The sequence below is a fragment of the Heteronotia binoei genome, chromosome 8 (assembly GCF_032191835.1).
Source record: "Heteronotia binoei isolate CCM8104 ecotype False Entrance Well chromosome 8, APGP_CSIRO_Hbin_v1, whole genome shotgun sequence".
NCBI classification, from domain to species: domain Eukaryota; kingdom Metazoa; phylum Chordata; class Lepidosauria; order Squamata; family Gekkonidae; genus Heteronotia; species Heteronotia binoei.
The window spans coordinates 78,803,389-78,824,025 of NC_083230.1; the positions used below are offsets into that span (position 1 = coordinate 78,803,389).

At 45.8% G+C, this 20,637-nt stretch overlaps 1 protein-coding gene across 4 annotated transcripts in view; it reads left to right on the top strand.

Moving 5' to 3' along the window:
- Positions 1–1,407: 1,407 nt before the first annotated feature.
- TCF20 (transcription factor 20) overlaps positions 1,408–20,637 on the top strand; it is a 350,226-nt gene continuing 330,996 nt past the window's right edge. For all 4 annotated transcript variants that reach the window (XM_060245336.1, XM_060245341.1, XM_060245342.1 and 1 more), the window contains exon 1: positions 1,408–1,600. The gene's annotated coding sequence lies outside the window, so the exon portion shown is untranslated. The remainder of the gene's footprint in view (positions 1,601–20,637) is intronic.

The following is a 20,637-nucleotide window of genomic DNA, read 5'->3' on the forward strand; positions in this document are numbered from 1 at the left end:
CACCTCTCCAAGACAAACCAGTCAGTGGGTTGGATAATGTGTTTAAAGTTGCTTTCTTTCCACCCCTCTCCCCCCATCTATTTTCCTCCCGCAAACATCTGACATTCATGTCTTGTGGCTCTCAGACATCTGATGTTTATTCTATGTGGCTCTTACATTAAGCAAGTTTGGCCACCCCTGTTCCATAGTGACATATCATCAAGATGGGTAGCTATGTTAGTTTGTCTATAGCAGCAGAAAAGAGCAAGAGTCCAGTAGCACCTTAAAGATTACAACATTTGTGGTAGGATATGGGCTGATGAAGAGAGCAGTGACTCACAAAAGCTCATACCTTGCCACCAATGATCCCTCTAAACTGCAGAGCGAAACTGTGAGCAAAAATTCTACTTTGTGATCTACTGGCATTAAAGTTGTGAGCTACAGCATAAATTAAGTTTGCTCTGGGGCCATTTTTCCTGAGCTAAGACAAAAACGTGTGAACTGGAGGGTAAAAATCTGTGAGCTAGCTCATGCTAACTCAGCTTAGAGGGAACACTGCTTGCCACAGATGTTGTTAGTCTTTAAGGTGCTACCAGGTCTTGCTCTTTTCATAAGGAAATGTTGTGTCAGACTTTGATCTGGGAGACCCAGATCTGACTTCCTCTTCTGCCATGGAAGCTCACTGGGTGACCTTGGGCCACTCACGCTCCAACAGCTTAACCTGGCTGCTTCACAGGCTTGTTGTGAGCACAGAATGACGGGGAGGGGGGGGGGAGAGAATGGTGTGTGCTGCTTTGGGTCACCAGCAGTTGAGGAGAAAGGGGGAAAATAAATCAAGAACAAGTAAATGTAGATCTATGCAGGGGTGACCAACGGTAGCTCTCCAGATGCTGGCTGGGGCTGATGGGAGTTGTAGGGAAAAACATCTGGAGAGCTACCGTTGGCCACCCCTGCATTCTATTCTTTCTTTCCTTATTCATTCTGCATTGCCGCCTCTGAAATGGGGGTAATGATTTGCAAGTAAGGAGTCAAACTAGTTTCAACTTGCGGCTGCCACAAGCCCACGTGAGCCTTGTTTCAGTAGCAGAAGCGCTCCAGCTTTTCACCAGCCTCCGAGGACTGAGCTCGGGTCTTCTCTCAGGAAACATGGGATAGGGGAGAGGAAGAGGTGAAGGACCGCGAGGAGGAAACAAGGGGAGAAATCAGATAATCTCCCCCTCCTACTCCTCAAGGCATCACTGTGAGATGCCAGACCCTAATCAACAGCACTCCTCGTACCTCCAGGCTCTATCCTCTCAGTCCCAGCTGCCGCGAAGGGAGCCAAGCCCTGGCAACGGCCGCGGCGCTCCTCCTCTCTGTCATCAGCCAGTTTTGCCTGACACATTGAGTCCCGGCTGCTTGAGCATTGTCCTGAAAGCAGAAAGAGAAGGGAGGGGGGAGAGCGAGAGCAAAGGAGGGGTGGAAATAATTCAATCAATCACATGACTTGACAGGATTTCTAACCATTTTTTTTTGTGTAACAAAATCATATCTATACAAAACACAGTTCCTCACCCCCGCCTCTTCTCACTACACACACACACAAAGGAGCTAAGATGGGACATTAAGGAAGCATCTCAAGGTAAGACCCTTCTTGTGGAAGGCTGATCTCTAGAAACTAAAAGGTATTCGTTTCAGACGACCACCCTTGAGGCGTGGGAGCGGGGCTGACATGCCTAATTTCCCCCCTTATGCCCCGGGGTCAGCAGGAGAGGAGAAAGAGAGGCTGCTGTGGTTCCTGCTGTCCTAGCTTCTTTTCCCACGTTGTTTTTGTGGCTGCAGGGGGGAAAATGTTGGCAGAAGAGATGTGGACTGTATTCATAACTCCTTGATCTGTGTGTAACAACTTCCCCTTCCGAAATATTGAGGTTTTCGTTCAATCGCGCTGAACGAAATACGAAGAAGGGAAACTACTCAAAAGCGAGTAGCCCTGAGTAAAACAATAAACAACCCCGGGTGGGGGAGGTGTGTATGTCAGAAGGTGGTTACAATACTTTTAAAACATGAGCTCCTATACAAGATGTGCAGATAAAAGGGACTCCTCCTCCCAGTGCCAGCAGATTAAAAACTATTAACATGTTTCCAAAGGGGGGAAATGGTTTTCGTGATGATGAGGGTTAAAGAAGAATTCTTGAAGTGTAACCTGAGTCCTTCCGGTTGGGAAGGGGTTTGGGGATCCGCTGTTGAGAAGATGTATTACTGAAGGGAGGGACATAGTTAGTGGGGAAGGATCTGTAGATCGGGATGTACTAAAACGAATGACAGGATGGTCCATAGGAAAATAGCAGAGTCTGGATGGTCCATAGGATATAATGAGAGAGAAGATTGGTCATTGACTTGCATGGGCTTCATTGAATACATTGAAGCACAGAACGGCTGCAACAAAAACCTGGAATGGATAATCTTCTCTCCCACTATATCCTATGGACCATCCAGGCTCCCACCCAGGCTCTGCTATTGTTACCTATGGACAATCAACTGCCAACCTCCAGGACTGGATTGACAGGGGAAAAGGTACCTTGCCAACCCCCAGGACTGGATTAACCGGGAGAAATGTACCTTGCCAACCTCCAGGACTGGATTGACAGGGGAAAAGGTACTCTGCCAACCTCCAGGACTGGATTGACAGGGGAAAATGTACCTTGCCAACCTCCAGGACTAGCTTGACAGGGGAAAATGTACTTTGCCAACCTCCAGGACTGGATTGACAGGAGAAAATGTACCTTGCCAACCTCCAGGACTGGATTGATGGGAAAAGGTACCTTGCCAACCTCCAGGACTGGATTGGCAGCGGAAAATATACCTCGCCAACCTCCAGGACTGGATTGACAGGGGGAAATGTATGTTCCAACCTTCAAGACTGGATTGACAAGCGAAAAGGTACCCTGCCAGCCTCCAAGACTCGATTGACAGACGAAACTGTTCTTTGCCAACCTCCAGAACTGGATTGATAGAGGAAAAGGTACATTGCCAACCTCCAGGATTGGATTGACAGGAGAAAAGGTGCTCTGCCAACCTCTAGGACTGGATTGACAGGCAAAAAGGTACTCTGCCAACCTGCAGGACTGGATTGACAAGGGGAAATGTACCTTGTCAACCTCCAGGACTGGATTGGCAGGGGGAAAGGTACTCTGCCAGCCTCCAGGACTGGATTGACAGGGGAAAACGTACTTTACCAACCTCCAGGATTGGATTGACAGGGAAAAAGTTACTTTGCCAACCTCCAGGACTTCATTGACAGGTGAAAGATACTCTGCCAAACTCCAGGACTGGATTGACAGGCAAAAAGGCACTCTGCCAACCTCCAGATCTGGATTGACAGGCAAAAAGGTACTCTGCCAACCTCCAGGACTGGATTGACAGGGGAAGATGTACTTTGCCAAACTCCAGGACTGGATTGGGGAAATATACTTTGCCAACCTCCAGGACTGGATTGACAGGCGAAAACGTACTCTGCCAACCTCCAGAACTGGATTGACAGGGGAAAATGTACCTTCTCAACCTGAAGGACTGGATTGACAGGCAAAAAGGCCCTCTGCCAGTCTCCAGGACTGGATTGACAGGGGAAGAGGTACTTTGTGAACCTCCAGGACTAGATTGACAGGCGAAAAGTTAGTCGGCCAACCTCCAGGACTGGATTGACAGGGTTAAAGATAGTTTGCCAACCTCCAGGACTGGATTGACAGGGGAAGATGTACTTTGCCAACCTCCAGGAATGGATTGACTGGGGGAAATATACTTTGCCGACCTCCAGGAGTGGATTGGCAGGAGAAAAGGTAGTCTGCCAACCTCCAGGCCTGGATTTACAGGGGAAAGGTAGTCTGCCAGCCTCCAGGACTGGGTTGACAGGAGAAAGGGGAGGTTGACAGCCTTTAGCACTAGATTGACGGGGGGATTGGGAGATTGGCAGCCTCTAGGGCCAGATTGACAGGCAAGAGGGGACATTGGCAGCCTCTAGGGCCAGATGGACAGAGGGAAAGGGAGATTGGCAGGATCTAGGGCCAGATTGTCAGGGGAAAGGGGAGATGAACAGCCTCTAGGGCCAGATTGTCAGGGGAAAGTGGCGGTTGACAGCCTCTAGGGGCAGATTGTCTGGGGAAAGGGGAGATTGACAGCCTCTAGCACTAGATTGACAGACAAAATGGTAGACTGACAGCCTCTAGCACTAGATTGTCATGGGAAAGGGGAGGTTGACAGTTTTTAAGGCCAGATTGCAAAGGGGAAAGGGGAGACTGACAGCCTCCAGGGCCAGATTGACAGAGGAAAAGGGAGATTGGCAGCCTCTAGGACTAGATTGTCAGGGGAAAGGGGAGGTTGACAGCCTCTAGGACTAGATTGACAGGGGAAAGGGGAGATTGACAGCCTCTAGGACTAGATTGTCAGGGGAAAGGGGAGGTTGAAAGCCTCTAGGACTAGATTGTCAGGGGAAAGGAAGATTGGCAGCCTCTAGGACTAGATTGACAGAGGAAAGGGGAGACTGGCCGCCTCTAGCACTAGATTGACAGGGGAATGGGAGATTGGCAGCCTCTAGGACTAGATTGTCAGGGGAAAGGGGAGGTTGACAGCCTCTAGGACTATATTGTCAGGGGAAAGGGGAGACTGAAAGCCTCTAGGACTAGATTAACAGGGGGAAAGGGAGATTTGCAGCCTCTAGGGCCAGATTGACAGGCAAGAGGGGAGTTTGACAGTTTCTCTGCCAGATCGACAGAAGGAAAAGGAGATTGGCAGCCTCTAGGACTAGATTGATAGGGGAAAGGGCAGACTGACAGCCTCTAGGACTAGATTGACAGGGGAAAGGGGAGATTGACAGGACAACAGGAAAAGAAGCGTAAACCTAGGTGGGCCCATTTAGGTGGGTAGCCCATTTAGCTGCCTGGTCGAAGCCATTGATGGGCGCCTCCTCTGCTCTGATCCAGTTACCCAGGAGACCCACCCGGTCATGCTCCAGATCCAACACCATCCCGAGCAAGTACAATTTGATGTTGCTCACATGCCCCGCTTTCCCCTCATTCTGGGTCTCTCCTGGCTCGTAAAGCACAACCCCCTCGTGGACTGGGCACAGGGAAAGCTGAGCTTCAAGGACCCTTGTCCTCATCAGGCCCGGTCGGCCACTCTGGCCACTGCTGCCCCGGCTGCCGGTCCTCTACTTCCCCCGGCCTACACAGACTTTGCCGATGTCTTTGAGGAAAAGGGGGTCAGCCAGCTCCCCCTGCACCAGCCTTATCACTGCACCATCAATTTGGTACCAGGGGCACCCCTGCCTATGGGGCGGCTCTACCCCATGTCTGAACTGGAGCTAGCAGCCCTGCGGGACTTCCTCGCCAAAAACCTGGAATGGGGTTTCATCCGGCCATCCACATCCCTGCTGTCCACCCCTGTTCTCTTTGTCAAGAAGAAAGGCGGCGAGCTCTGGCCCTGCAATGACTACTGGGACCTGAACAAAATTACCGTCTGGTACCGCTACCCTTTGCCACTGATCCCAGAACTACTGGATCGCCTTAAGGGGGCCCAGGTCTATACCAAGCTGGACCTCTGGGGTGCGTACAACTTGGTGCGGATCTGCGCAGGAGATGAATGGAAGACTGCTTTCGGGAACCACTATGGCCAGTACGAGTATCTTGAGATGCCCTTCGGCCTGACCAACGCCCCGCTGTCTTCCAAAGGCTGATGAACGACATCTTCTGTGACCTGCTTGACCACTTTGTTTTTTTTGTAATTTTTTGTATTATTTTTTATTTTATTATTTTTTTATTATTCTACAACATATTATATTACTATTTCATTTACTTCTCTCAAATAAAAGTCATTATGTTGCATCACATTTCCACCTCCCCTCCTCCCTTTCAAGACTTCCCCAGTGTTACTTACAATATAAAAGCAATAAAGGTAATTTAACATTTTAAAAAAACTGTTTAAAAAGAAAAAAGGAACTTATACTTCTTTATGGTTATTACCTCATTCGATTAATGATTCAATATATTACCAAATTACCGTAAGTCATATTATCTATCTTATTATAATCTTTTAAGAAAGAACAAAATGTTTTCTCATACTCTCATTTTAACTATCATTCTTGTCTCAGTAAATTAAAAATAGCTGATAAACAAGTTATCCATTATCAAATATACCAAGTGTCCTTTCACTCTCCAATGTTCTTCCACATAGTTCTGAAACTTTCACCATTCATTACTAAATTTTTCCATATCAAGTTCCTTTAGTGTTCTTTTAATTTGTCCATTTCACTCCAGTGCATAGTTTTCATAACCTAGTCCCATTTTTCTGGAATTTTATTTTGCTTCCACAACTGTGCATACAATGTCTATGCAGCTGAAAGCATGTACCAAAGTAATGTTCTGTCTTGCTTTGGAACATTTTCTATTTGTAATCCCAACAAAAAGATTTCTGGTGCCTTCTTCACTTTGTATCTCAAAATCTTTGACATTTCTTGCTGGATCATTTGCCAATATTGTACAGCCCTTTCACAAGTCCACCACATATGGGAGAAGGACCCTTCATGTTTTTTACATTTCCAACATTGATCAGACATCTGATTATTTGTTTTCGACAGTTTTTTTGGTGTCATATACCATCTATACAACATTTTGTAACAATTTTCTGTTATGTTATTACATATCAATATTTTTATAGAGTTCTTCCACAAATATTCCCATTGTTCCATCTAAATTTCCTTGTTTATGAGAAAAAACCATCCATTTTACTTTTTCCATAGCACAAATATGCATACCAACCAAAAACCTTTCCATGGCCTTCTAATGTTAATAATTTTCTGTTTAATAACACTATCCAATCCTTGTTTCCTTACCAATTTTATCATTTGAGATTTTACCACTTCTTCCTCTGTAGACCATTTCAGTAACAGTTTATATACTCTTGAGATCAATTTTACGTCCTCACCAAACAGCACTTTCTCCATTTCTGTTTGTTCTTGTCTTATTCCTTCATTCCTAATATCCTGCTTCAGTAGACTTTTAATTTGTAACCATTGAAACCAATTACATTTATAATCCAATTCTTCCACTGATTTTAATTCTGCTTTGCCTCCTTGTATTTTTAACAATTGTTTATATGGTAACCATTTCTCTTCCTCAATATCTGAATATAACTTTATTACTTCTGTTGGCACAATCCACAGTGGTTTCCTCTCATCTCCATATTTTTGGTATTTCAACCATGTTTTAAGCAAACTACTTCTTACATAATGATGTGAGAAAAAACCATCCATTTTACTTTTCCCATAGCACAAATATGCATGCCAACCAAAAACCTTTCCATGGCCTTCTAATGTTAATAATTTTCTGTTTAATAACACTATCCAATCCTTAATCCATACCAAACAAACTGCATGATGATATAGTCTTAAATCCGGTACTTGGAAGCCTCCCCTTTCTTTAGCGTCTGTCAGGATCTTCATCTTAATTCTTGGTTTCTTGCCAGCCCATATAAATTCCGAAAGTTTCCTCTGCCATTTATGAAATTGTTTATCTTCTTTCACTATTGGTATAGTTTGAAATAAGAACATTATTCTTGGTAATACATTCATTTTTATTGCCGATATTCTACGCAGGATAGACAAATTCAACTTATCCCATTTTTGTAAGTCCACCTCAATTTTCCGCCAAAGCTTTTCATAGTTGTTTTTAAATAACTCAGTATTCTTTGTTGTAATTTCTACTCCTAAATACTTTACTTTAGAGGCCACTTCACAGTTTGTTAAATTTTGTAATTCCATCTGCTTAGATTTTGACATATTTTTACAAAAAAATTTGTTTTCTCTTTATTTACATAAAAGCCTGCCAGATCACCATATTCTTTTATTTTTTGGAGCAACAACGGTGTAACTTGAGTTGGGTTTTCATTTATAAACATTACATCATCTGCAAACGCTCTGTATTTGTAAGAAAAGCCTTTTAATTTCAAACCCTCTATCTCCTTATCTTCTTGAATTTGCATAAGCAGTATTTCCAGCATCATTATAAATATCAAAGTGGATAGAGGGCACCCTTGTCTTGTTCCTTTACAAATGGCTATTTTCTCTGTCAAATCTGCATTTATACAAAGTCTTGCTTATTGGTAGGTCTATATTGCCTTTACCATTCTAACAAAGTCTTCGCCCAATCCCAGTTTCTCCATTACTGCAAACATAAAGTCCCAATGAACATTGTCAAAAGCTTTCTCTGCATCAGTGAAAAGCAAAGCTACTTCTTTTTCAGGATGTTTTTCATAATATTCTACTATATCTATTACAGTTCTGATATTTTCTCTTAATTGCCTTCTGGGGAGAAACCCTGCTTGTTCCTCTTTAACAAAACTATTCAAATGCTGCTTCAGGCGTTCTGCTAAAATTCTAGCATATATTTTGTAGTCATTATTTAGCAATGAAATTGGTCTATAGTTTTTTACATTAGTCACATCTCTGTCTTCTTTTGGTATCAACGAGATTACTGCTTCCTTCCAAGTATTAGGTATCTTCCCATCTATTCTTATAATGTTCATCAATTTCTGAAGTTTTGGAAATAGAGTTTCTTTAAGAACTTTATAATATCTTGCTGTAAAACTGTCAGGACCCGGAGCCTTCCCTGGCTTCATTGAGTTAATTGCTGCTTCAATTTCTTCCTTACCAATTGGGTCATTTAAGATCTTTTTCATATTGTCCGTTAGGGGTTTAACATTAATTTCCTGTAAATAGGCATCTATTTTCTTCCCCCGCCACATGATATTATACAAATTTGCATAATACTTATAAAACTGTCTTTTGATTCCTTCCTGGTCAACAATTTCTTTGTTGTCCAAACTAATTTTATTAACAATTTTATTTTCCCTTTTTCTTTTCATTTGCCAGGCCAAGTATTTTCCAGCTTTATTTGCACTCTCAAAAGATTTTTGTTGAAGCCTTTTAAAGTTCCATTCTACTTCTTTATTTAACAAGTGTTTTAGTTGGTCCTGTAGAATTCCAATTTCTTTTAAAGTCTTTTCCCCTGGTCTCTTTATAAACTCTCTCTCCTTCTTCTTAATCTCCTTCTGTATGTCTGTCATTTGTTTCCTTTTAGCTTTTCTGTCTTTATTATTCAATGTGATTAAAATACCTCTCATCACCACTTTATAAGCATCCCACACTGTTTGATATTGAACGTCCTCATTTTTATTTACTTGGAAAAAGGCTTTAGTCTCTTTTTGCAGAGATTCTACTACCCCATCTTTCTGCAGTAAATCTTCATTTATTCGCCATCTTAAAGTCTTTTTGGTAGGTTTCGCAGACCACATTATTGGATTATGATCTGCTCTTATTTTCAGAAGAATCTCTATTTCTTTTGTTGTAAGTCCCAATTTTTTTGTACATAACATATCAGTCCTTGAGAAAGAGTTATGTCGAGTTGAGAAGAAGGTATAGTCTCTAACTGTAGGATTTTTCTCCCTCAAAATGTCTACAGGATTTTCTTGCTTGGCTAATTCAAAAAAAGACTTTGATAGTTTACCTTCATTATTCTTCTTCCCAGATCTGTCCAAAATATTTTTAACTGTAACATTAAAGTCTCCCATTAACATGATTTGCTCATATGTCTCTTGATCAAGTTGCTGCATAATGTCCTTAAAAAAAGAATCTTTTGCTCCATTAGGAGCATACAGTCCCAATAGCAAAGTCTCCTTGTGGTTCATCATCCCTTGCACTGCAATATATCTACCATCATCGTCCTTAAAAATCAATTTTGGTTCTAATTCCTGTTTTACATAAAAAACCACGCCTCTTTTTTTCTCCTTAGCCAATGAAAAAAATTCCATCCAAATTGCTTATTCCACAAATATTTGTAATCCAATCGTTTAATATGTACTTCTTGTAGACAAATTATGTTACATTTTTGCTTCCCAATCCAATGAAAAGTTGCCTTTCTTTTTTGTGGTGAATTAAGTCCATTTACATTCCAAGATAATAATTTGTAATCCATCATGGTTTTCTATTTTAATCTGAACCTCCAAATTCTTTATTCTCCACCAAAAACTTCTCCATCTTCTGAGTGCTTGTAATGGTAATCCTCTTCCCCTTGTATTCAAAAACCAATCCTTCTGGGAGAATCCATCTATATCTCATTTGATTCTCTAAATTGCTCAGTCTTTTTTTATATAATCTTCTGTCACTTAAGACTTTCCTTGGTAATTCTTTCATAATTCTAACATCACTGCCTTCCACAATCAGCTTGCCTTCATACTGTTTACTTAGAATCCTTCCCACCAAGTCTCTTGTTACACATCTCACTACCACATCTCTTGGTAGTTTATTTTTCCTTGCATATTCTGAATTGACCCTGTAAATATAGTCATAAAAGCAATTAGTCTCCTCAGGATCATCTCCAACATATTCAGCAATATTCCTTATTATGTATTTCCTTAAATCACCATCCTTTTCAGGCACACCTCTCAAACGTATCTGATTTTCCATTGATTTGCAGTCCTGCAGTCCTGCTTTGTCCTGCAATTTTTTAATAGTGGAATCCACTGTATTAATTCTTTCATCATGGTCTTTCACTTTCTCTTCCACCTCTTGGATTTTTTTGGATACTGATTTAAACCCTTTACTGAGAACTTCTATATCTTTTTTAATTCCTTCTTACAATCACTTATAGAATCTTTAATCAGTTTAGACAGTCTAGCTTCCATGGCATCCATCTGTTCTTTTTTATCAGCCTTTTTGCCTTCTTCTAGTGTCTTGGCTCTTGTCTGTAATGGTTTTTGGGCTGACATTACTGCCTTCGCATTATAAATATAGGCTTTAAAATTGAAGTCACCAAGTTCTTTTTAAATGGTCTAGTCTTATAGATTAGGGCATGCCCTTTCAAAAAAGCCCAAAATCGCCATCCTCCTATGCCCCTGGGTCCAGATATTAATTTTTAAAAAGTTATAATTTCCCAAAATGATGTTTGATGTTTCTCTATGGTTTAGTCCTAGAGGGGCTTAAAAAAACCTGTAGTTTTCCCTTCCCTTGATGGCCTCTTTCGCCTACACTTGCCACAAAGTCTTGTTATCTATGGTTGTGAAGTCTCACGATGTTCCCAGATGTCATTCCCTTAATGACTTGATCTGCAGTTCTTCCACTCTCGGGGGGAGTGACCACAAAAATTCCAAACAATATCAGCTTTTGCCTTTTTTAAGCCTTATATCTGTTTAACTCAGTCCAAGATTTTCCCCTCCTCCTCCTTCTTTATTATTACAAGTTGTTTATGTGTCCAGACCTTCGTTTGCCTTCCAAATATTTTCCAATTTAGTCCTGGAGCAACAGATAAAAATCTCTTTACCTTTGAAGTCCTGACATCAAACACACTGGTCTGTTTCTCATCCACGATTAATTAGCCCTTAAGAAGCTTGACACGTTTAATTTATGTCGATTTTACGACCCGAGATACCCTCTATAGACGTTGGAAGTGGTTCTTCTCCCGAGACTCTTCAAAGCCAAAAAGAACCCCCCCCCCTGGGATTTCTCGTTAGCCAAAGTACCTCTGCTCAGAACTTTAAGCATATCTTGGCCATCATCTTGCCTAGATGATGTAGACAGCAGGTATTAAAACACCTTCTCTGTCCAGAATAGAGGGTCTGGTGAGCTCCCCCACTGGAAAGCTCATAAATTCTCCATGAAATTCAAACCAGAAGCCATGCTCGACCACTTTGTGATCATTTATTTAGATGACATTTTAATTTATTCCCAAATCCCCAGCCAGCATGCAGGGCACGTCCACCAGGTCCTGCAACGCCTGTGCGAGCATGGTCTCTACGCCAAGCTAGAGAAGTGTGCCTTCAGCAGCAGTTGAGTTCCTTGGCCATAGCGTCTCACCCCATGGGACTCGAATGGACCTAAACAAAGTCAAGGTGGTCCTGACCTGGCAGATGCCATGGAATGCAAGGACGTACAGCAGTTCCTTGGATTTTTCAATTATTACCGCCAGTTCACCCCTGCCTATGCCAATGTAACCACGCCTCTGAGCCAGCTCCTCCGGCCCAAAGAGCCATTTCATTAGACTCCCAAGGCAGACCATGCCTTCACCACCCTGAAAACCTGCTTCACCACCGAGCCGCTCCTGCATTACCCAGACCCACAGCTGCCATTCATAGTAGAGACCGATGCCTCCAGCGTGGCCCTCGGCGCAGTGCTATCCCAGCGGGAGGACCCCTCCCAGCTGCTACAACCCTGCGCATACTACTTGTGGCAGCTGACACCCGCAGAGCACAACTACACCATCTGGGAGTGGGAACTCCTGGCCATCAAGACCATCTTTGAGGTTTGAAGGCATCACCTTGAAGGGGCCCGCCATCCTGTCCAGGTCTTGACTGACCACCAGCACCTGCAGCATTTGCAGACTGCTCAATACCTCACCCAGCGTCAGATCCGGTAGTTCCTCTTCTTTTCCCGGTTTGACTTCCGGATTACCTACATCCCACAGAACCAGAACCAGAAAGCGGACGCCCTCTCCCGAAAACTGGAGTACGCTGTACCTCTAATGGAGGAGACCCCAACTGGGCTAATCCTTGTACCCGTGGTCATCGCTGCCACCATGACTCGCCTGACCTTGGCTGCAGACATCCAAGCCCAAGACCCCTGGGCTCAGCAACGCCTCCTGGAAGTGCAAGATGGCCTGGCCGGGGACTTCTCTACCCGCCAAGGTCTCCTCCTGCACCGTGGGCGCCTATATGTGCCTCCGGGACCCCTCCAGGACCTCTCCGGGCTGACGTGCTCCACCTGACCCATGACTCCCCTCCTGCGGGGCACTTTGGCCAACACAAGACCCTGCACCTGCTCACGCGGGAGTTCTGGTGGCCTCGCATCTGTGCTGACGTGGCCCGCTATGTTGGTTCCTGTGAGGTCTGCTGGCGTGCCAAGGATGTACAGGCCAAGTCCCCAGGACTTTTGGAACCCTTACCCACGCATGCAGGACCCTGGGACACCGTCTCCCTGGAGTTTATCACTGAGCTCCCCAGGTCCAAGGGGCACGCTTGCATTCTGGTGATGGTGGACCTCTTCACCAACATGGCTCACCTTGTTCCATGTCCCAAGCCGCCATGGCTCCTGAAACAGCCCAGTTCTACCTCCAGCACGTCTTTTGCCTGCATGGGCTCCCGGCACACTTGATCTCAGACCGAGGCCCCCAGTTCACCCCCGGATTCTGGCAAGTCCTGCACTCCAGTTTAGGCACCCAAGTGCATTTGTCCTCAGCGTACCATCCCCAAACTGATGGGCAGACCGAATGCACCAACGCCACGCTGGAACAATACCTGTGTTGTTACACCAGCTACAGGCAGGATGACTGGGCTGCCCTGCTGCCCCTGGCCAAGTTTGCCTACAACAACGCCGTACATACGTCCATGCAACAGACTCCATTTGCTGCCATCTATGGGTACTACCCTCACTTCTTCCCCGCAGTCCTACCCCCCACAGCAGTCCCTGCTGCTGATGTGCACCTGCAGGAACTCTGGGCTCTCCAGGACTTGCTCTGAGAGCAGCTCCAACAGGCTAAAGAGGCTACAAGACAACCGCCGACTGAAAGCAACAGGTGGGGCCCCCACTGAAGCCTGGGGACCATGTCTGGCTCTCCACCCGTTGCCTGCGTCGGTCTGGCTGGTCTTGCAAGCTGGATCCTCGCTTTGCGGGGCCTTACCTGATCACGGACCAAATCAACACCATTGCTTTCCGACAACAGCTGTCGGCCACCCTCCGCATCCACCCGGTCTTCCACCGGTCCCTCCTTGTTCCTGCTACACCACCAGATCCCATCCGACCACCCCCTCCAGCGCTGCCTCCTCCTTTCCTGGTTGATGACAAGGAGGAATACGAGGTCCACCAGCTCCTGGACTCCCGAATCCACTGTGGAGACCTCCAGTACCTCGTGAACTGGGAAGGCTATGGCCCTGAGGACCGTTCATGGGAACCTGCAGACAACCTACATGCCCCTGACCACATGCAGCAGTTCCACACGGCCTACCCTGACCGGCGTGGCCCGTCTGTGGGGGGGGGCGGTCCTGCAGAGGGGGATACTGTCTTGAGCCCTGACGAGGAGGAGCTGGAAGGGTTAACAGACCTGAAAAAGTTGCCAGTCAGTTCCTCAGCTGAACAAACAGCAGTTGGCCCATCAATCACTTTCCAGGCACCAGTGTCAGCTGTTGACGATCAATCTCCTCCAAACTCTCCTCCTCCTATCTCAAGAGTTCGAAGCAGGCTCCAGAAAGAACTTTCAGAGTGAAGACATGAGGCACGCCGAGGCTTCAGATCTCTTAGCCCTGAGTTCTAGCAGAGACACTGCCATCCAGGGAGCAGGCTGATTGAGACTCCCACATAGCTCCCACCCAGGACCTGGTAACCTTGTGGAAGCAACAAGTCTATTCTCTGGCTTGCATCCAAGCTCCTGCCTGATCCTGACCCGCTTGATTTCCTTGGCACCCTGACCTTTTAGCTTTTGGGCATTGACTTCTGATTCCAGTTTGCGATTCTGCATTGGTGACTTTGCTTCTGCTTGACTTCCTGGACTTTGACCTTGGACTGGCTTTGGACTCCTGCCTGCCTGCACCCTGAGAACATGACATTTATCGTGTGTTATGCTAAGATTATGTTTGTGATTTTTCGCTAGTTTAAAAAAATGAACCTTTAACTATTTAAAGGTTGGCAGTAAACCTTTGTACCACATAATTTCCCAACCGCCTTCAACCATGCTACTGTAGGGAGTCTTGGGAAAAGAAAAGGCATACAGTTGCCAAGGGTGCAAATCCTCCAGGTGTCTCCCCAAAAAGGACTTTGGTTTCCATGATAACCAGATACTGGGTGCCAGAGCACCTCGAGGCAATCTCCCTTTTCTGCTAGCAATCCACTCTCAGAAGCTGGGAATCTAACATCTCCCCTGACAACCCAGTCCTAGAGGCTGTCAATCTGCCCTTTCTCCCCGACAATCTAGTCCTGTAAACTGTCAATCTCCCTTTCCCCCTGACAATCTGACCCTAGAGACTGTCAATCTCCCTTCCCCACTGACAATCTAGTCCTAGAGGCTGTCAATCTCCCTTTCCCCTTGACAACCTGGCCCTGGAGGCTATCAATCTCCCCTTTCCCCTGACAATCTGGCCCTAGAGGCTGTCAATCTGCCCTTTCCCCTGTCAATCTAGACTTAGCTATCAAACTCCCCTTTTGCCTGTCAATCTAGAACATAAAAACATAAGAGAAGCCATGTTGGATCAGGACAATGGCCCATCCAGTCCAACACTCTGTGTCACACAGTGGCCAAAATAAAAAACCCAAGTGCCATTAGGAGGTCCACAAGTGGGGCTAGAAGGCCTTCCACTTTGCCCCCTCAAACACCAAGAATACAGAGCATCACTGCCCTAGATAGTTCCAATAAAGTGCTGTGGCTAAAAGCCACTGATGGACCTCTGCTCCATATTTTTATCCAATCCCCTCTTGAAGCTGTCTATGCTTGTAGCTGCCGCCATGTCCTGTGGCAGTGAATTCCACATGTTGATCACCCTTTGGGTGAAGAGGTACTTCCTTTTATCCGTTCTAACCTTACTGCTCAGCAATTTCATTAAATGCCCACAAGTTCTTGTATTGTGAGAAAGGGAGGAAAGTACTTCTTTCCCTACTTTCTCCATCCCATGTATAATCTTGTAAAACTCTATAATGTCACCCCGCAGTCGACGTTTCTCCAAGCAAAAGAGCCCAAAGTGTTTTAACTTTCTTCATAGGGAAAGTGTTCCAAACCTTTAATCATTCTAGTTACCCTGTTCTGGACTTTTTCCAATGCTATAATTAGGGCAAGAGGCTGTCTAGCGCAAGAGGCTGTCAATCTCCCATTTCCCCTGTCAATCTGCCCTAGAGGCTGTCAGTCTCACTTTCACCCTGACAATATGGCCCTACAGGCTGTCAATCTCCCCTTTCCCCTGACAATCTGGTCCAAGAGGCTGTCAGACTCACTTTCCACTGTCAATCTGGCCCTAGAGGATGTCCATCTCCCCTTTCCGCTGTCAATCTGGCCCTAGATAGAGGCTATCAATCTCCCCTTTCCCCTGTCAATCTGGCCCTAGAGGCTGCCAATCTCCCTTTCCTCCTGTCAATCTAGCCCTAGAGGCTGTCAATCTCTCCTCTTGCCTGTCAATCTGGCCCTAGAGGCTGCCAACCTCCCTTTCCCCCCCGTCAATCTAGTTCTAGAGGCTGTCAATCTCCCTTATCCCATGACAATCTAGTGATAGAGGCTGTGAATCTCCCTCCCCCCCGTCAATCTAGTCCTAGAGGCTGTCAATCTCTCCTTTCCCCTGACAATCTGGCCTTAGAGACTGTCAACCTCCACTTTTCCCTGTGAATCAAGTCCTGGAGGTTGGCAGAGTACCTTTTTGCCTGTCAATACAGTCCTGGAGGTTGACAGAGAACATTTTCCCTGTCAATCCAATCCTACAGGTTGGCAGAGTACCTTTTCCCTGTCAATCCAGTCCTGGAGGTTGGCAGAGTAACTTTTCACCTGTCACTCCAGTACTGGAGGTTGACAGACTACCGTTTCTGCTGTCAATCCAGTCCTGGAAGTTGGCAGAGTGCCTTTTCGCCTGTCAATCCAGTTCTGGAGGTTGGCAAAGTACCTTTTCGCCTGTCAGTCCAGTCCTGAAGGTTGGCAGACTACCTTTTCCCCTTTCAATCCAGTCCTGGAGGCTGGCAGAATAACTTCCCCTGTCAATCCAGTTCTGGAGGTTGACAGACTACCTTTTCCACTGTGAATCCAGTCCTGGAGGCTGGCAGAGTACCTTTTCCCCTGTGAATCCAGTCCTGGAGGCTGGCAGAATACCTTTTCCATTGTCAATCTAGTCCCGGAGGTTGGCAGAGTACCTTTTTGCCTGTCAATCCAGTCCTGGAGGTTGGCAAAGTACCTTTTCCCCTGTCTATCCAATCCTGGAGTTTGACTAAGTACATTTTCCCCTGTCAATCTAGTCCTGGAGGTTGGCAGAGTATTTTTTCACTTGTCGATCTAGCTCTGGAGTTTGACAAAGTACTTTTTCCCCTGTCAATCCAGTCCGGGAGGTTGGCAAAGTACCTTTTCTCCCTGTCAATCCAGTCCTGGAGGTGGGCAAGGTACATTTACCCCTGTCAATCCAGTCCTGGAGGTTGGCAGAGTGCCTTTTCCCATGTCAATCCAGTCCTGGAGGCTGGCAGAATACCTTTTCCCCTGTCAATCCAATCCTGGAGGTTGGCAGAGTGGCTTTTCTACTGTCAGTCCTATCCTGGAGGCTGGCAGAATACCTTTTCCCCTGCCAATCCAGTCCTGGAGGTTGGCAGAGTATATTTTCCTCTGTCAGTCCAGTCCTGGAGATTGGCAGAGGGCCTTTTCACCTGTCAATCCAGTCGTGGAGGCTGGCAAAGTACATTCTAGCCTGTAAATCCAGTCCTGGAGGTTGGCAGAGTACCTTTTCGCCTTTCAATCCAGTTCTGGAGGTTGGCAAAGTACCTTTTCTACTGTCAATCCAGTTCTGGAGGCTGGCAGACTAACCTTTTCCCCTATCAATCCAGTCCTGGATTTTGGCAGAGTACATTTTCCCCTGTCAATCCAGTCCTGGAGGTTGGCAAAGTACCTTTTTCCTTGTCTATCCAGTCCTGAAGGTGGGCAAGGTACATTTCCCACTGTCAATCCAGTCCTGGAGTTTGGTAGAGTACCTTTTCGCCGGTCAACCCAGACCTGGAGGCTGGAGGCTAGAGTACTGTCAATCCAATCCAGGAGTTTGGCAAAACACATTTCCCCCTGTCAATCCAGTCCTGGAGGTTGGCAAGGTACATTTTCCCCTGTCAATCCAGACCTGAAGGTTGGCAGAGTACCTTTTCGCCTGTCAATCCAGTCCTGGAGGTTGGCAAATTAGCTTTATCCTCATCAATCCACTCCTGGAGGATGGCAAGGTACATTTTTGCCTGTCAATGCAGTCCTGGAGGTTAGCAGAGTACCTTTTTGCCTGTCAATCCAGTCCTGGAGGTTAGCATAGTGTCTTTTCACCTGTCAATCCAGTCCTGGAGGCTGGCAGAGTACCTTTTCGCCTGTTAATTCAGTCCTGGAGGTTGGCAGAGTACCTTTTTGCCTGTTAATCCAGTCCTGGAGTTTGATAAAGTATATTTTCCCCTGTCAATTCAGTCCTGGAGGTTGGCAAAGTACCTTTTCCCTTGTCAATCCAATCCTGGAGGCTGGCAGAATACCTTTTTCCCTGTCTATGAAGTCCTGGAGGTTGGCAGAGTACCTTTTCGCCTGTCAATCCAGTCCTGGAGGTTAGCAGAGTACCTTTTCGCCTGTCAATCCAGTCCTGGAGGTTGGCAGAGTGCCTTTTCGCCTGTCAATCCAGTCCTGGAGGCTGGCAGAATATCTTTTCCCCTGTCAATCTAGTCCTGGAGGTTGGCAAAGTACCTTTTCCACTGCCAATCCATTCCTGGAGGCTTGCAGAATACCTTTCCCCCTGTCAATCCAGTCCTGGAGGTTGGCAAAGTACCTTTTTGCCTGTCAACCCAGTCCTGGAGTCTGGCAGATTACCTTTTCGGCTGTCAATCTAATCCAGGAGTTTGGCAAAACACATTTCCTCTTGTCATTCTAGTCCTGGAGTTTGGCAAGGTACATTTTCCCCTGTCAATCCAGATCTGGAGGTTGGCAAGGTACATTTCCCCCTGTCAATTAAGTCCTGGAGGCTGGCAAAGTACATTTTTGCCTGCCTATCCAGTCCTGGAGGCTGGCAGACTACCTTTTCCCCTGTCAATCCAGTCCTGGATTCTGGCAGAGTACCTTTTCCCCTGTCAGTCCAATCCTAGAAGTTCGCAGAACCTTTTCGCCTGTCAATAGAGTCCTGGAGGTTGGCAAGGTATATTTTCCCCTGTCAATCAAGTCCTGAAGGCTGGCAGACTACCTTTTCCCATGTCAATCCAATCCTAGAAGTTGGCAGAGAATCTTTTCACCTGTCAGTCGAGTTCTGGAGGTTGGCAAAGTACATTTTCCCCTGTCAATCTAGTCCTAGAGGTTGGCAAAGTACATTTTCTGCTGTTAATCTAGTCCTGGAGGCTGGCAGACTACCTTTTCCCCTGTCAATCCAATCCTAGAAGTTGTCAGAGTACATTTTCCCCTGTCAATCCAGTCCTGGAGGTTGGCAAGGTAGCTTTTCCCCTGTCAATCCAGTCCTGGAGGTTGGCAAGGTACATTTCCCCCTGTCAATCCAGTCCTGGAGGTTGGCAAGGTACAGTTCTCCCTGTCAATCCAGTCCTGGAGGTTGGCAAGGTACCTTTTCCCCTGTCAATTCAGTCCTGGAGGTTGGCAAGGTACATTTCCCCCTATCAATCCGGTCCTGGAGGTTGGCAAGGTACATTTTCATCTGTCAATCCAGTCCTGGAGGTTGGCAGACTACCTTTTCCCCTGTCAATCCAATCCTGGAGGCTGGCAAGGTACATTTCCCCCTGTCAATCTAGTTCTGGAGGTTGGCAAGGTACATTTCCCCCTGTCAATCCAGTCCTGGAGGTTGGCAGGGTACGCTTTCCCCTGTCAATCCATTCATGGAGGTTGGCAGATGATTGTCCATAGGTAACAACAGCAGAGCCTGGATGGTCTATAGGATATAATGGGAGAGAAGATTATCCATTCCAGGTTTTTGTTGCAGCCATTTCTGTGCTTCAATGTATTTCTATGAAGCCCATACAAGTCAATAGACAATATTTTCTCCCTTTATATCCTATGGACCATCCAGGCTCTGCTATTGTTTCCTGTGGACCATCCTGTCATTCGTTTTAGTACATCCCTGTAGATCTCATGTTTCACATTCTTTTAGCAACCTTCCTCCTCTTAAGTGTGAAGGACACATGCACGGAAGCCGTCAGCATTGAAGCGTTTAATCCTTGGGGATTGGTCTTTGCCTTGCTCTTCTTTGGAGCAAAGACTTTTCAGACTCCTAGGGTGGGAGTCAGAGAGGTGGTGGTGTGGGACTATCATTTTGCACTGACGAACTAGGACTGTTTTCTGTGTAGCCAGTGAAGGTGGACTGGCTATGCAAAGAACTGGATGATTTTTTTCCCTTTTATCTCGATTTTCTTCTGCTGTAATTTCTCCTTGCCTGAATCCTTGACCCTTGTGTGACTACTTATTGGCTCCAATTCGGTAGCTTGAACCCAACCAACATATAGCCACTCAGAATTCTAACACTTGCCATGCCTTTCACAGGGACATCAATCTTAATATTTAAAAAGCATTTTCCCCCAGGAAGCATTGCCATTGCATGGTGACTTCATACATCTTAAAGTGCTTTTTTGAACCAGTCAGAGTTACATCACCTCTGGGCATAACCAGTGGAACTTCAATACTGTGTTTAAAAACTTGTAAAGTACTGGGGTCGGCGCAGTAAGAGACCAGAGTCGGAGAGTGATTTCAGCAAGCTTTACTTCAGGAACACACACACAGACTGAGCTCTGTTCAAACTTCCCGCTCCTTTATACAATTCTTGCTCCCTTCTGATTGGTCCTTAACTATCTACACGGATTGGCTATTTACAGGGCCCTAAGGGCCTATCAGGGTACAGTATGAGCCTGGATGTTGATTGGCTGCTTATGTTTCAATCCTTCCCCTGATTGGGCACGCTTAGGCC